Source organism: Leopardus geoffroyi, chromosome D4, assembly GCF_018350155.1.
Source record: "Leopardus geoffroyi isolate Oge1 chromosome D4, O.geoffroyi_Oge1_pat1.0, whole genome shotgun sequence".
NCBI lineage: Eukaryota > Metazoa > Chordata > Mammalia > Carnivora > Felidae > Leopardus > Leopardus geoffroyi.
Window position 1 is genome coordinate 70,540,999 of NC_059342.1, and position 18,481 is coordinate 70,559,479.

Sequence of the window (18,481 nt, forward strand, 5' to 3'; positions counted from 1 at the left end):
GCTTTGTGATATCCCATCAGATAGGAAAGAGATAACTCTTACTAATTTCTGGCAGAATTCGATTCAACATCCCCCATTTATTGCGTATGTATGACCTGTCAGAAACATGTCAGTTAATACAACAAGCTTGCAGGTACACATCACCCACGTTCAACAGTGTAATTCAAAGATCATTGAGAGTCCGTGTGTAGTAAACCATGGCAGGCACTGCACTAAGAGTGATGGCAGCATGGGGATGTAGAGGTGGTTCCTGCCTACAGAGAGCTTACAGTCCAGAAGAAGGGTGGAAGGATATGTATAAGCCTAATCATGAGGCAAGGTAAACCAAAGCAGACTGAGGGACCACCCTGGCAAGAGGCACTGGGGTAGGATGGGCTTTTTTTCTGGGAATGGTGGACTTTTCAGAGGAACTGAAGTTTGAGGAGAGAAGGAAAGGAAGCAGCAGAAGTAAAGGCTGGAAAGGTAGGCTGAGATTTAAATTTCAGGGCTGGGTGTGTCGACTGACTGTAGAGTGCAGAAATACCACGGCTGCCCTCAAATTACACGTCAATTCTCTGTCTTATTCCATGTCACTGGACACTATATCATAATGATTTTGTAAGAACCTCTCAGAATGCACAACGAATCTCGAGGTTTTCAGATTACATTTAACTAACAGTCCCCTCTTCATCCGCAGTAGAAGCATTGCTCAAAGAATTCAGGTGACTCTGGCTTTTTGACAGGAACAGAGCATCTACATGCCATCTGTTACCAACCTAACAATGCTAATCTGAGGCACTGCTCTGCTATCAGACTCTGGTTAAGTGTCGTTATAGCGGTTCATAGTAGTTTTCCCAAATCAAAAATTTCAGAGGATTAATACCACGTAGTAATTTGATCTGATTTTATTTTCTTGGACTAGGCAAGGCAATTAGGGAGCCATCACCCATGCCATGCCTCTGTTTATCCTAATAGAAGCACCCTGATTTATAATAAAAGCTGGCAGTTTAATGTAGCTCAAAACATAATTTGTAAACTCTAATGACCAGAGTGTTAGCTATCAGAATGCTACAAATGGAACCATTTCTCAGAATATGCGCCGTTTTGATGTTTCTGGATCACGTTGCTTTGCTCACTGCAGGAAAAATATTGCTTTGTACACAGTTCACTAGATAATCAAACGGTTGCATCTTCTACTGAAAATATGTTTCTCATATAATCATCTGTTTGAGTACATCTTTGGCCTTTGAATGTGCAGAATCATGGAATAATTGAATAGAAGAGGTTTAAAATGCTGTAGTCCAATTACCTTATTTTGTAAATACAGACTTCTAGGCCCAGAGAAAGAGGAAAGACTTGCCTAAGATCATTTGACTGCCTAGTAGTAGACCTCAGGTAGGATCCAGCCAATACATTTGCCCCCGCCTTGAGGCTGCTCCCCTGTGTGGGTAGTTTTTAGGGCACTTGATCCTTAATTTGTTTGGTGTGCTTTGTGCTGCATGAGAACAAGTTTTCTCTGCCAGTTTTCTGAGGCCTCTTGACCGAGCACCGTTGTGCATTTTACACTGAATGGAGGAATGTTGTCATTGGTGAAGCATCCTCCTTTCTTCTCTGCTTCTTGACTTTATTTATGAACTTTCATCCTGCAGTAGTTTGAATGATGGCCCTCCAAAATATTCACCCATGTTCTAACCCCCAGAACCTATGTTTGTGACCTTGTTTCAAAAAAAAAGTCTTTGCAGATGTAATTAAGTTAAGGGTATCAAGATGGAATCATCCTGGACTTAAGGTGGGCCCCAAGTGCAATGTCAGGTGTCCTTCTCAGAGAAGGGCAGAGGGAGATTTCAGCCACAGAGACACAGGGGAGAAAGCCTTCCAATCTCAGGCTACACTGCACCCTGCCATGGGGACAGAGCCCGTCCCCAGAGTTGCTAAGCAAACCCATATGCTCCCTATAGACTGGCCCACTTCTAAGAGAAAGAGGCAGCGTTTTGCATGTCACATTCCTGCCACCACATTCACTACTCAACTGAGTGACTCCCATGGGGAGAGTGAGTAAGAGGTGAAATGAGGCCAGGAGTGTCGTGGAAATAGAGCTTCTTTCACATGGGCACGAGCATCAGGAATGGGGAGCGGCTTTCTGTTTTCTTAACCTGCTAAGTCTGTGCTCAGCCATGGAGTGGCCTTCCCCCTGAGGGAGTGGCATCCATGAGTCCTCACAAGGCTCCCATTCTCATCCTTATGGGACTGCCCTCCCTACCTACCAGCCTCTGCTCACCAGCATGTGATTCTGCTTTGGCTTATGTCCAGGATTATATCTTCAACGTAGTTCATAATCTAGAAATATGTACTGTAAAAATATATAGTATTTGGCAAAAGTTCTTGAAAGAAAACAGCTGTAGATAAACTGTATCTTGATTAATTATGAAGTTAGGAGAATAAATCTTTTTCTTTTCCGGAAGCTCTTCTGAAATTCTCTCTCTCACATATTCCTCCAAAAGCCTATCTGATCTCTGTTCTAAATTTATGTCTCTCAATCTCAAAGAATCCAGTTGACTTTAAAGCTCTTCATAATTTCGAGATGGTCTTCTATTTTCTTACTGCATGATCAGGAAGAATATATCACGTTCACAATTTGTAATAGATACGCAATTAAATTGTTCTCACATATGCATTGAGAGTTTTTTCCCCCACACCAAATTCAAAGATAAAATTAACAGAGTACATAGAGACCCTGGATACAATGTTCTAAATAATTAAATACATATTTGCTCAGTAACTATAATTTACAAATGTGTAAATTACAAAGATCTTCCTTCTCTTCCTTCCAGTGCACCCAACACACATAGGAACTGGTTACAAAGTTACAATCATGTCCTGTACAATTGTGAGATAAAACAAGGTATTAGTTGTATGTGTTGTATGTTCCCAATAGCAGTTCTGCCTGTCTGTGATAGTTCTCCTGACTTCGGCATGGGTGCACTGGCCACTTCTCAGAATCAAGAATGAATGTGCATGTTTCAAAACAAAAGCTGTAAAAATGGCTTTTAAGTACCTTCAGGAGGGGCCTGGAAAGTCTTGAAAGTGGAAGGGGGGAATTTAAGGGATAGTGGAAGAATTTGCTATTGGCCTAAAATTGGAGGAGGTTAAAATATGACCACAATATAAAATATACAAATGTTCTCCCAAGCACTCAGATCTCTCAGATGCACGAATGCTGCATTACTTTGAATTTACACACACACACACACACACACACACACACACACACACACACACGGCTTCATATATTTCACAGCTAACTGTAATCTGTCAGACTGAAAGCTGAGATAGTGAGGGAAAATGAGATTGGACAGTGGAGTAGAAATTCCTCCCCATCTTTCCTTGATTTTCTCTCCTCTGAATAATTTATATTTTATGTAAATTTTATATATATAAATAGTTTATATATTTATAGCTTCCTGGATCCTGGGAGATGGAAGTAACCTCACTTACAAAGGATCTAGTCTAATATCCCACCAAAGTTTGGAATTTTCTTCCTATCATTCCAAATTCTGGTCTTCCTACTTCTACTTGAAGAGGCCTAGGGATGCCTCTGAAAGTAAGAGGGACTCATATTCTTTGCAGATAGTGCTAGCAATTAGAAAACTCTTGTATCTGAGTTGACCTTTGTCTCCCTGTAATATCCATCCTTTGATTTTCATTCAGTGTTTTGGAACTAAAGTGAATAAATTTAGTCCCTTGCCTCCCTCCCATGGCACTCTTTCAGATGTTGGAAGAAACATCTCAGATGCAATCGACCTTTTTTTCTAATTTATATCCAGGTATTGCCCATCTAAAGAAATGACATTTTCAGAAGAATTAATGTCTCAACAATATTGAATCTTCCAGTCCTTAAAGATGGTATATCTCTCCATTTATCTTGATAGTCTTTCATTTTTCTTGGCAATACTTCATAATTTTCTCATGTTTTGCATATATTTGTTAAATTTATTTCATAGGGCTTTAAGATTGAGATTATAATTCACATAAAATGTGTCCCCTTAAGCTGTATAATTTGATGGCTTTTCACATATTCACTAAGTTGTGCAAAACTACCACTTTATAGTTTTTAAATGGCATTTTAAATTTCAATTCCCAATTGTTTATACGTAGTATATATAGTTCCTACTATGTAGATATACAATTGATTTTTGATTTTTGACTTTGCGTCTTGAGACCTCACTAAACTCATTTTAATTCTAATTTTTTTAAATGTTTACTTATTTTTGAGAGAGAGATAGAGAGTGTGAGCAGGGGAGGGGTAGAGAGAGAGAGAGGAAGACACAGAATCCGAAGCAGGCTCCAGGCTTTGGGCTGTCAGCACAGAGCTCGAGGCAGGGCTCGAACCCATGAACCATGAGATCATGACCTGAGCTCAAGTCAGAGGCTTAACTGACTGAGCCACCCAGGCACCCCTAGTTCAATTGTTTTTTTAATCCTATAGGATTTTCTACATATACAATCATGGCTGGCTGGCTGGCTGGCTTGCTTGCTTTATCTATCTATCTATCTATCTATTAATTTACATCCAAGTTAGTTAGCATATAGTACAATAATAATTTCAGGAGTAGATTCCAGTGATTCATCCTCTACATAAAACCTCAGGTGCTCATCCCGACAAGTGTTCTCCTTAATGCCCCTTGCCCATTTGGCTCATAGCCCCACCCACAGCCCCTCCAGCAACCCTCAGTTTCTTCTCTGTATTTAAGAGTCTCTTATGTTTTGCGCCGTCTCTGTTTTTATTATTTTTGTTTCCTTCCCTTATGTTCATCTGTTGTGTATCTTAAATTCCTCATAATAGTGAAGTCATATGATATTTGTCTTTCTCTGACTGACTAATTCCACTTAGTCAATACCTTCTAGTTCCATCCACGTAGTTGCAAATGGCAAGATTTCATTATTTTTGATTGCCGAGTAATACTCCATTGTATATATATACCACATCTTCTTTATCCATTCATCCGTTGATGGACATCTGGGCTCTTTCCATACTTTGGCTATTGTCAATAGTGCTGCTATCAACATTGGGGTGCATGTGTAATCATGGCATCTTTTAGAAGGCAGTTTTAATTCTTCTTTCCTTATTTCTATTCTTTACTTTTTTACTTTGCATTATTACTAAACTTCCAATAAACTGGTGAATAGCAGTGATGAGAGCAAATATCCTTGCCTTGTTCCTCATTTTAGAAGGAAGCATTCTTCACCATTAGGTTTGATACAGCTATAGATTTTTCATAGATGCCCTTTATTAAATTGTAGACTTTCCTTGAACATTCAGTTTACTGAGAGTTATCTAATGCATCTAATAGGATTATCATATGGTTTTCTGTTTAGACTATGTTAAATGATGAATTACATTGATTAATTTTAAAATGTTGAGCTTTATCTTTCTGGGATGACTCTATATGGTCATGGTGTATTATCCTTTTTTCTGTATTAGTTAATTTAATTTGGTAAACATTTTTAAAGGCATTTCACATCCATATGCACAAGGGATGTTGGTCTGTGTTTTTTTTTTTTTTTTAAAGAGAAAGACATTGTTATTTAAAACAATGTCTTAGCATCATTTTGTTAACAGTAATGTCAGCCTCATAAAATGAACTTGAGAGGTTCCCTGTTTTTCTGTTTTCTGGAAAATTTGTATATAATTGGCCCTGTATTACCTTAAATGTTTAGTGGAATTTACCCAGAGAAGCCAGTGGGGCCTATTATTTTCTTTGTGGGAATGTTTCCACTTATTAACCTAAATTATTTAATAGCTATAGGGCTTTGCAGGTTAGTTATTTTTTTTCCTTGGGTGAGCTTTGATGTTTTATGTCTTTCAGATAATTTGTTCATTTCATCTGATTTGTCAAATTTATTGCCATAAACTTTTCTTAATATATCCTAATTATTCTGTTTATAAGGCCTCTGAAAAATTTCCCTGTTGATTACTAATATTGGTGATTTGTGTCTATATTTTGCGATCTAGCAATTTAATAACATTTATAAATTTAACAAAATTTATCATTTTTACTATTTCAAAGACTATTATTGATCTGCTTTATTGTTTTCCTAGTTTTAATTTCACTGATTTCTGACCTTTATTATTTCCTTTCTTCTACTTTAGGTTCCGTTAGTTTTTTTCTAGTCTTTAAGGTAGAAGCTTAACATTGATTTTAAACTTATCCTCTCTAATATTTTGTTCTATAAATTCCTTGTAACCACTACTTTAGCTACCTCCTGCTAATTTTGATATGTTTTCATTTTCATTCAATTTTAAATATTTTCTAATTTGTGATTACTTTTTGGACTCATGGGTTATTTAGAAATGTGTTGCTCAGGGGCGCCTGGGTGGCGCAGTCGGTTAAGCGTCCGACTTCAGCCAGGTCACGATCTCGCGGTCCGTGAGTTCGAGCCCCGCGTCGGGCTCTGGGCTGGTGGCTCGGAGCCTGGAGCCTGTTTCCGATTCTGTGTCTCCCTCTCTCTCTGCCCCTCCCCCGTTCATGCTCTGTCTCTCTCTGTCCCAAAAATAAATAAACGTTGAAAAAAAATTTAAAAAAAAAAAAAAAAAAAAAAAAAAAAGAAATGTGTTGCTCAGTTTCCAAATACTTGGGAACTTCTTAAGACATTCTTCTAATATTGATTTCTAATTTAATTCCATTATGGAATTTCAGTCCTTAAATTTACTGAGACATGTTTTATGGACCAGAATGTAGTGTTTTGGTGAATGTTTCATGTGATTTTGAAAAGAATATGTATCTTAATCCATTCAGGCTGTTATAACAAAACACCACAGACTGGGTGGCTTATGAATAAGAGAAATTTATTTCTCATAGTTCTGGGGGCTGGAAGTCCAAGATCAGGGTCTTGTTCAGTGAGACCTGTCGAGTTCGGTGAGAGCTGTCTTCCAGGTTGCTGACTTCCAGCTTCTTGCTGTGTCCTCACATGTTAGAAGGGGCAGGGGAGCTCTCAGACCTCTTTTAAGAGGTCATTAATATCATTCATAAGGGCTCTGCCCTCTTGACCTAATCACCTCCCAAAGGTTAGGATTTCAACATATGAATTTGGGAGGGGACACGTTTAATTTATAGCAGTCACTATTAGGTAGTGTGTTCTATCAATATTATTTAGGTCAAGGTGATAGTACACTCAGGTATTCTATATTTTTATTGATTCCCTTTAGTTATTCTATCAACTATTGAAAGGGAAACATTGAAATCACCAATATAACTTGAATTTGTCTCTCTCTCTTTTTTTTATTCCTAGAAGTTTTGGGTTCATGCATTTTGAAGCTCTATTATTTGGTGTAAACACATTTGGTGTTACTAAGTTTTGTGTTGAATTTGCCTCCTTTATCCTTGTGAAATGTCCCTTTTTTCCTCTCTGATCATAGTCCTTGTTGTGAAGTCTACTTTGTTTGATACTAATATAGCCATTCCTGCTTTCTTTATATTGTTTTCAGATTACATCTTTTCCATTATTTTTCTCTTAACCTGTGTCTGTAAACTAGTATTTTTTCCCTTGAATAGGCAGCATAACATTGGTCATTAACCTTTTTTTTTTCCCTTAATTATGAGACAGACTCTGCCTTTTAATTGGAGTATTTAGATTATTAGTGTTTAATGTAATTATCAATATAATTTGGTGTCAGTCTACTGTCTTGATACTTGTTTTTTATTTGATCCATATGTTTTCCTTCATTTTTCCCGTTTTCCTGCTTTCTTTTGGATTAACTATTACTTTTAGAATTGTATTTTTTCTTCTGTATTGGCTATACATTTTGCTTTAATATGTGTGTGTGTGTGTGTGTGTGTGTGTGTGTGTGTGTGGTTGGTTACTCACTCTAGTGTTTGCAACATATATTTTTAACTTATCACATTCTACTTTCAAATGTTATAACACTCTGCAAATTACATAACACTTTTGGACACTGTACTACCATTTTTCCTTCCTAATCCTTGCACTATTGTCATTCATTTTACTTCTGTATGTGGTATGAATCTGTAATATATTGTTATTATTTTTCTAAATAGGCAATTATTAAAATTTTTTTTTAAAACATTTATTAATTTTTGAGGCAGAGAGAGACAGAGCATGAGCAGGGGAAGGGCAGAGAAAGAGGGAGACACAGAATCTGAAGCAGGTTTCAGGCTCTGAGCTGTCAGCACAGAGCCTGACTCAGGGCTTGAACTCACAAACCATGAGATCATGACCTAAGGTGAAGTCATACACTTAACTGATGGAGCCACTCAGGTACCCCTAAATAGGCAATTTTTAAAAAGAGATTATTAAAATGAGAAAATATTTATGTTTGTCCGTATTTCCCATTTTTGGCATTCTTCATTTCTGTGTACGAATCCAAATATCTTTCTAATATATATTCCTTCCACCCTAAGAACTTCCTTTTTAGCATTTCTTGTAGTGTAGGTCTGCTGGCAATGAATTCTCTTGGCTTTTGTCTGAAAGCATTTCACTTTCATATTTGAAAGATATTTTCAACATTAAAGAATTCTAGATTGAATTTTTTAGTACTTTATTATTATTATTTTTAATGTTTATTTATTTATTATGAGATAGTGTGGGCTCCCATGCACATGAGAGAGAGCAGGAAAGGGGCAGAGAGAAGGAGAGAGAGAGAATCCCAAGCAGGCACTGGGCTGTTGCCAGGGCCCAAGGTGGGGCTCAATCCCATGAACTGTGAAATCGTGACCTGAACCGAAATCAAGAATCAAGACTTGGATGCTTAACTGATTGAGCCACCCACATGCCCCTCTTTTAGTACTTTAAAGATTGATGTCATTGTCTTCTTCCATCATAGTTTCTGATGAAATGTCAGTCATATCTTTGACATACATATTACATCTCTATATAATATATCTTCTTTCTATGGCTACTTTTAAGATTTTCTCTTGATTACTGGTTTTTAGCAACTTAATTATGATATACTGTGGTCTGGTTTTCTTTATCTTTTTTCTGCTTGGGGTTCATTGAGCTTTGTAAATCTGCAGGATTGAAGTTTTCATCAAGTTTGATAAAAGTTTGGTCTTTATTCCTCAAATAAAGTTTCTTCCTGTGTTTCCTCTCCTCTGCTTTTGGGATTCCAATTACATATGTATTATCTCACATATCACTGAGGCTCTGTTCATTTTTTCCCCAGTCTTTTTCTTTCTGAGCTTTAGTTTGGATAGTTTTTATTACTATACCTTCAAGTTCACTATTTTTTTTTTCTAGAGTATCTAATCTACTCTTCAACCAATCCAGTTAATTTTTTCATTTTAAATATTACATGTTTTATCTCTAGAAATTCCATTTGGGTCTTTTGTATATTATCCATTCTCTCTCCAGCATAGTCAAGTTATCCTCTACCTTCTTGAAAGTATAGAGCATATTTATAATAGCTATTTTCACTTGGTCTACTGATTGCATTATCTATGACATTTCTAGTGTGGGTCTTATTGGTTGATATTTTTCCTGGTTGTGGGTTTATATTCCTATATTTTTGCATACCCAGTAATGTTTTATTGGATACCAGACATTGCATATTTTTTATTGTGGGTTCCTAGATTTTGTTATATTCCTTTAAATAGTGTTGACAGTGAAATGATATGGAATCAGTTGGTATTTTATTCCAAGCCTCGGATGGAGCCTTGATTTTAAGATTTTTTAGGGTATGTGTAGAACAACATTTTGTATAGGGCCAATTTGGTCTCAAAGTGAGGCAAACTTTTCTGAATATCTTGCCCAGTAGCCCTTGTATGTAAGACTGTTCTACTCTGTCGAATGGGAATAGACTATTCAACAACCTCATGTAATTTCCAGGAATTATTCTTCATATTCCTTTCTGGTGATTCTTTTCCTCACTTTGGGTAATTTTCTCTTTAGAATGCCATAAAGTATTCAGCCATGGAGTCAAGGTGACCCCTATGCAGATCCCTGGTGCTCACTATTTATGCAGCTCCCTTTTTCTGGTACTCTATTCAACCAATTATACCTATTTTGTTCTTCTGGGCCCCTGAACTCAGTGAGGCCTCCAATGTCTGGGTTATGTCTTAACCTTATTTGTTATCCTTCTTTAAGAGAGCATAGTCCTGCTTATTGTCTAATATGTGGAAACCATTGTTTGATATGTATTGTCTGATTTCCTAGTTGTTTAAGGTAGAAGGGCAAGTCTGGTCTCTATCAGTCCATCTTGGATAGAAGCAAAATTTACTCTTCAATTTTTAAACTTGAATGTTTGGCACCTCGGTGTCTCAGTGGGTTAAGCATCCGACTCTTGATTTGAGCTCAGGTCATGATCTCACGGTTGGTGGGATAGAGCCCCGCATTGGGCTCTGCACTGACAGTGAGAAGCCTGCTTGGGATTCTCTCTTTCCCTCTCTTCCTGATCCTCCCCCCCCCCCCGTTAATAAATAAACTTTAAAAATAAACTTTAATGTTCTATCATTACAGAAAACTTTCTTCCTATTTCTTATCCTAATTCAGTTTTGGCTGCTGTCTACTTCATCCTACAAGGACGTGCTGTTTTGGGGGTAAAAAACCCCATTTTATCAATCTCAAATTCACAAGCTCCATTTTAGTCACACATAAGTGTCCCCAAAGCAATTTTTAATTCTTAAGATGAGAAATATAACTATAACATCTCAATGATGATTAGACATTTTTCCTGAATATTCTCTTCCTTTTTCTTGGCACCATTTTTATCCATGGGCAAGTAGATTGGACTTCTTCCAGCTCCTTGTATCACTCCAGTTTTCTTTCCTCCACTAACTCCAGCTGCAGTGGCCTTTCTGTTATTCAGACTCACCAGCCTTTTTCATGAGTTAGGACCTTTGCACATGCTGTTTCCCCTACCTGGATGCTCTGTCCTGAGATATTTGATACCTTCATAATATTTAAGCTTCGAGACAAATAGCACTTATTCCAAGAGTCTTCCTTTACCTTATTATCTAAAGTATCTCATTTCCCTCTCCATTCCACTTTTTGTCACAACTTCCTTTATTGTTTGCATGACATTCACCTGTATAGGATATTTTGTTGTAGATTTATTTGTTTACCTTGCTTATTTTCTAGTTCCTCACTCTTCCCAGCCACCCCACACCTGGAATGTGTGTTCTGTGAGAGCAGGAATTAGACTGTCTTGTTCAGTCCAGTATTCCTGGCTCCGGACACATGGCAGGCACTCAGTTATTAGTTGAATGAATGAGTAAACGAACAAATACATGAATTCTTATAACTTTCTTCAAATCATCAAGAGAATTTATATATTAGAAGTTTTACACAGGCTAGAGAGCATGGTGCTCAGATAAATACTTTAAAACATTTTCTTTTTGAATGAAATCTTGCATTTGCAACTATGTGGTTGGAACTAGAGGGTATTATGTTAAGCAAAATTAGTCAGTCAGAGAAAGACAAATATCATATGACTTCACTCATATGAGGACTTTAAGACACAGAACGGATGAACATAAGGGAAGGGAGGCAAAAATAATATAAAAACAGGGAGGAGGACAAAACAGAAGAGACTCTTAAATATGGAGAACAAACAGAGGGTTACTGGAGGGGTTGTGGGAGGGGGGATGGGCTAAATGGGTAAGTGGCACTAAGGAATCTACTCCTGAAATCATTGTTGCACTATATGCTAACTAACTTGGATGTAAATTAAAAAAATAAAATTAAAAAACAATTCTTTTTGGTTAGAATAAAGAATGTAAAAACTTGTCATGTACATATTGTCCTGAAAAAAACCAGCCTCAAAGAAAAATAATTTTTATGTGTCATACACAATGTATTTTTAAATTACTTTTAAATGATGTTCTTATGTGTCACACACAATTACTTCTTAAATTCAGAATTCAGGAAAATGCCAGTCTACTTTATTTATAGAAATTTACTTATAGAATTAAAGAGGAGAAACACAGACAACAACCAGATAGAAAACAAACTGGAAAAAGATCCCATCTGCAACAGCACCATGAAAAATAAAAATCTAGTAATAAACTTAACAAAAATGTTTAAGATATATATGAAGGAATCTTCAAAACGTGATTAAGAGATGCAGAAGTTCAAGTTAATAAATGCCTGCTCTTGGAGAAGAATTCTCAATGTTATTAGATGCCCACTCTCCCTAAATTAATCTATAAATTTGAAGTAATGCCAAAAGAATCACTAAAGATTTCTTAAGTGTATAAGGAAAACTAAATCTGCCAGAGTAGAGAGGAAGATTCTGAAAACTGGATACCAGTAACCAGCAGCTCTCTCTCTACAAATTAAAATATATTATAAAGCTACCTTAGTTAAAAATGTATAGTGCCAATGGGGCACCTGGGTGGCTCAGTTGGTTGGGCGTCTGACTTCCGCTCAGGTCATGATCTCATGGTTGGTGAGTTCAAGCCTGGCATCGGGCTCTGTGCTGACAGCTCACAGCCTGGAGCCTACTTCAGATTCTGTGTCTCCCTCTTCCTCTACCCCCCCTGCTTGTACAGGGGGGGGGTCTCTATCTCTATCTCTATCTCTCTATCTCTCTCAAAAATAAATAAACATTAAAAAATGTATAGTGCCTAGAATATCCATTTTCCTGGGCCAGAACTAGCCATGTAGGTGTTGGCTGTCAATAGCTTACGGCTGCACCCTTCTCCAGAGACTTATCCTCAATTGAGAAGGATCCTTCTCACTTGGAAATGGCTGGAAGTTTACCCCTGGATGTATCCAAAACCAATGTCTAGAAAAAAGCTCAACACCCTTTCCTGGTGGTCATGCATGCTCCAGAGCTCTTCCTGGGATCAGGCTGAGGTTAGACGTGACTAAAGCCACATCTTTCCTTAGCTTCCTCCCCAGCCCTATCTTTTCTTCCTGGCTTTTGTGTAGGTTTCTTTTGAAATCACTTCTCAAAAATCACTGTGCAAGAAGATCCATCTTGGGCTCTGCTTCTGGAGAATCTGATCTAAGAGATCTATTAACAGGGGACTGGTTAAGTAAATCATAGTATTCCATATAATGGAGTACTACCTAGATATTAAAAAAGGGGAGTCAACAGGGGAGCCTGGGTAGCTCAGTCAGTTGAGTGTCCGACTGGCTCAGGTCATGATTTTGCAGTTCATGAGTTTGAGCCCCACGTTGGGTTCTGCGCTGATAGCTCAGAGTCTGGAGCCTGCTTGAATTCTGTGTCTCCCTCTCTCTCTACCCTTCCCTCACTCATACTCTGTGCCTCTCTCTCTCTAAAAAAAAAATGAACAAAACATTAAAAAACTTTTTAAAAAAGGGGAGGTGACGGCTTTCTACATACTGATATGGAATGATCTCCAAAGCAGAATGCAAAAGCAAGTTGCAAATAAATATCTAAAATATAGTATTATTTATATTAGAATAGGCAATTTACAAATATGCTTGAATATGCATAGAATATCCTTGTAAGTATAGCCAAGAAATGACAAAAGTGTTTGCTTGATGCCAAGGGGAGCCTTGGGAGGGATGGAATGAGAGGGGAAAAAGAGTGCACTTGGTACTATACCCTCTTTTCTACTTTGTAAATATCATACCACATAAATAAATGACCTATTACGTTATATAATGTCAATAATGTTAAAGCAAAAACCATTAGTACTGTAAAAAAAAAAACTTAGGGTAATGTTAGTTAGTTATCTGAAGTCTTTTCCCTTGCCCTCAGGAATAGATCACATTAAAAAAATAAGCATGTCAGTACTCTAAATGGAAACATATGTTTTTGAAGTCCTTGGAGAGCGCTTAAAAAATCATCTAATTATCTGTAACTTAAGGATTCTTTCTGTAATTTTCTTAATTTACATAGTAAACACTTTCCTTGTAGGTAATGCCATGGCAACTTCCAACTGGCCCTTTCCAAATTATCACAAAGTGAACTTGAACTTAATTACCATTCATTTTGCTGCATTAATTATGATAGATTTCCTGCCTCCTTTATGCTTGTAGCCACACAGACATCACACCATTATTAGTTATACTTGGCCTTTGGTTACAAATTAGATACACATATCTGCTGTGAATTGTCCATTATGTTAAAGATCAAACATACTGGACTTTGGGCTTAAACACAGGAAGTAATGTCAATACACAGTTCTGAAATTTGAGACTGCACATTGTCTCTGCCTCATAAAACAGAGGTCATGACTATATTCAAAACATTTCTGCAAGTGAAATGTGATAGAAGATATCTCGTACCTCTCTCCCTGTCCATCCCTGAGACCAAGGTGTGTAACAACCAAAAACCTCGTCTTCATTCTTCAACTGCATGGGTGCTGTTTTTGGAGGCAGGCAAAGTAATCTTCCAAAGTATTTCCCCTACCAACTCCCCTCCCTACCTCTCACCCCTGTCACATTTGTGTAACCCCTCAGAGATGGCACAGGAGACACAGGGCAGGAAGGCTGGTATGAATGCATCTTGTGGGGGTGACCATTTGCTCTTCCATTCACTCAACAAACATTTAATGAATACTTATTATGTGCTAGGCTCTGTGCTAAAGGTCTGGACACACAGTGATAAATATGGTACCTAGCCTCATGGAGTTTAGATTTACTTTGAAGCAAGACAGTAAGCAAATGAGAGTAAGACAGTAAACAAAAGTTGGGGCGCCTGGGTGGCGCAGTCGGTTAAGCATCCGACTTCAACCAGGTCACGATCTCGCGGTCCGTGAGTTCGAGCCCCGCGTCGGGCTCTGGGCTGATGGCTCAGAGCTTGGAGCCTGTTTCCGATTCTGTGTCTCCCTCTCTCTCTGCCCCTCCCCCGTTCATGCTCTCTCTCTGTCCCAAAAATAAATAAACGTTGGGAAAAAAAAAAATTAAAAAAAAAAAAAGACAGTAAACAAAAGTCATCTTAGTGTACACAAAGGAAAGGGAGAAACTGTGTGTGTGTGTGTGTGTGTGTGTAAATTTTAACACCCTATGTATAAATTATCTATTTATCTATCTTTTTGTGTGTGTGTATTTATATGACTACCGTAAAACTTTACAGTTCTGTGCAGTAGGAACAGCACAAGCAAAATTGAAAGGTTAAAGATGACAGCTTGATTGTGGCATATAGGACAGAAAAAAGAGTGGGTTGCTCTTTACAATCAATAACGGATTGATTGCCCAATAGAAAAATGGGCAAAAGACATGAACAGACAATTCACAAGAAATGATCCCATTAAATCAACAGGATGTCATTTTCACCCATTAAACTAGCAAAATGTTTTAACTGTAGGACCTCATGAGGTAAGAATATGGTTGGAAAGACTCTCACACATAGCCGTTAGTGGTGCAAATTGCTACCTCCTTTTGGGTACCTCTCTGCTGGACAACTAGTCTATATAAATCAAAAGCCTGGAACCCATTTATGCCACTTGACTCTGTAACATCACTTTTCAAAATTTTATCTTGAGAGAAAAGTCAGAGATGTAAATAAAGATTTTTATATAAGGATGTTTATTGTAGCATTATTTGTAATCATGAAAAATTATAAATAATCTATCCCAAAATTAAATGTTTAAATTTATTAAAGAAATTATAGGGTGGAATATTATTTCACCACTAAAATTTATATTTTCATGGAATAAAATATGAGAAAATACTTCAGATCTATTACTAAGTGAAGAAAGCAGGAAAGCACAGTAAGAACTTAAGTGGGTTAATAATATAGACATAGAAAGGAATAAGTTGTTGCTAGGTAATGGAATAAGGAGTGATTTTTATTTCTATTTAAAATTTTCTTTTATTATCTAATTTCAACTGTGAACATGGATTAGTTTTATAATATATTAAAAGATTATATCAAATGGGAAGGAAGAGATATGAATATCACCCAACTCGTTCTGCACCCAACCCAGATATTTATAGCCAAATGAGATTTATTTTTATTTTTTATTTTTTTAAATTTATTTTTGAGACAGAGAGAGACAGAGTATGAGCAGGGGAGGGGCAGAGAGAGAGGGAGACACAGAATCCGAAGCAGGCTCCAGGCTCTGAGCTGTCAGCACACAGCCCGACGCAGGGCTCAAACCCATGGACCGTGAGATCATGACCTGAGCTGAAGTCAGACACTTAACCAACTGAGCCACCCAGGCACCCCTAGCCAAATGAGATTTAAATGACTGTTTGTTCAAACCCTTTAACGATTCCTGATGTCCTTTTACATACAACTGTCTTACACACTCTCAAAATTCCTCTAGGATGTAACTTCATGTTCACAGTTATGCCTCTAGTGTCTCATTAGAAAGTCTGAACTATTTCTGATAACTTACTCTATAAGTTCTCATCCTCCTCAAATATGTATTTGAACACTTTTCCTGGATGTGTCTATAACACCTGGAGTTCTTTAGAGGTGAAGAGGAAAGGAAATCCAAGAAAGCAGATGTGTTATTTCCCTATTCCTTTTTTTGTTCCCCATCCCCTCTTATGCTTCCAAACTGTGCAATTTAACACCAGATAAAATGATCCTTTCACTGGAAAGTCAAAACATGAACATGGCTGGCAAAAATGTATTAGGTCAATAATACGACTGGAAGTGTAACAAGGACGCAGTATGGGGTATCACATATGGTAGCCATGGAAATTCAGGTTGAAATGCAACTTTTTATAGCTGGGAGAGAGGGAACGCTTAAAAGAAGACTTTACATTAAGTATTAAATTTTATGAGATTCTATAAGATTGGAATATAAAAGTTATAGTTGGAGACAACAGAACTGCCTACAGCATTTTATGGCTATAAAATAAATTCTTAGGCATACTAATGGCACTTTAAAAATCATTTCTTAAGAACATTCTTCATTTGGTTGAAATTAGAAATTTACATGTACATATATTGATAACTTTTAGTTCCCTTTTGCAGTGTTACAGGTATTCAGGTCAATATGTCCAGCAAAATATCACAAAAATGTTTTTCAGACTTCATCTGGCAGGAGTAGTTTCAGTTTGGGGTGTGTTTGTGTTGTGACTAAAGGGAGGAATTTTATTAGTCAAGTTTTCAATATATAAGATTATAGAATATTCTCATTAATTGAAAAAAAATTGTATTGCTTACCCAATGTATTTTGGCAATGTGTTTTTCTCATAATTCTATTATGCCCTGAAAACGTCTTCAAAATGGTATCTTGTGGGGCAGTTAAGCATCTGACTTTGGCTCAGGTCATGATCTCATGGTTCCATGAATTTGAGCAATGTGTCAGGCTCTGTGCTGACAGCTCAGAGCCTGGAGCCTGCTTCATATTCTGTGTCTCCCTCTCTCCCCCCTCTCCCCCTCTCAAAAATAAATAAAAGTATTAAAAAAAACCAAAGTGATATCTGGTAATGGCAAAATTTTTGGAAAAGTTCACAGGTATGCCCTTTTTTCAAAATAGATTCTTGTTCTGTATCAAAAAAGTAGAAATAGGACAATTCCTCTTTTGGTTTATTATTAATTAAGAATCCTTGGGAATAATTTGCTTATTTACTCAAAGAAGAACTAAAACATTATCTAAAAAAAAAAAAAAAGAAGGAGGAGGGGAGTCTGGGTGGCTCAGTTGGTTAAGTCTCCGACTTCAGCTCAGGTCATGATCTCACAGGTTGTAAGTTCAAGCCCTGCGTCTGTGCTGACAGCTCAGAGCCTGGAGCCTGCTTCAGGTTCTGTGTCTCCCTCTCCCTCTGCCCCTCTCCCACGTTCTCTCTCTCTCTCTTTCTCTCTCTCTCTCAAAAATAAACATTAAAAAATGTTTAAAAAGGAGGATAGTGTTTGTTTGAAAGACTGCAGTGTGGTTGTGTTTCATGGAAGAGAAACCTTAGATATAAAAATTTAATATTCATAAATGATTGAGAGTGACAGGCAGTAGAGATCTTTCCTAGCAGTTGAAGAGATGAAAATATTCTTTACTTGGGTGATAGCTTGAACATCTATGGAGGATGCTAATTTTACTACACAACCCTTGCATACCAGACCAATCATATTCTTTTATTTCCTAAAATTTTATTCATTTGCTCTGAGTCTCTACACCCATGTCTGGGGGCAAATCAATCTCAGTGTGTTTTGTGGGTACTCTTCACTCCCCCTGACTGAGGGTCATACAAAAATTCAAGGGTCTTATGTAGTCCAGACCACTGGGGAAGGAACTGCTTGTCTTTAATTCAGACTGGTCACTTCTGAAAAGCTTCTTGGGCTGCCCTTGTGTGTTGGGGAGCCTTTCAGTCTCGGAATAGTGGTAAGGGGCCATCTCTGAGAGAATAGATAGATGATTTCCTGGCACTCAGAGACTGAGATGGAGCACAGGGCAGAAGAAGCAAGTGCCCAGGGGCTGAAAGGAAGAATACATGTCCTCACCGGAGAAGAGTCTTAGGGAAAGAACTACCATTTGGATAAGAGGGCTAGTGCTCAGATGTGGCAGGTTCTAGACCATGACCGTGAAGCCCTCAGATCCATACTTCTTCCAAGTTTCCCCACTTTTTAGCCCATAAAGCAACAGCTAAGCCAGCTTCTGGCTCAGAATGTCATCCCTGTGCG

General features: G+C 37.5%; 1 protein-coding gene across 8 annotated transcripts in view; it reads left to right on the forward strand.

Moving 5' to 3' along the window:
• PALM2AKAP2 (PALM2 and AKAP2 fusion) overlaps window positions 1-18,481 on the forward strand; it is a 454,391-nt gene that overhangs the window by 25,143 nt on the left and 410,767 nt on the right. The window lies entirely within an intron of this gene.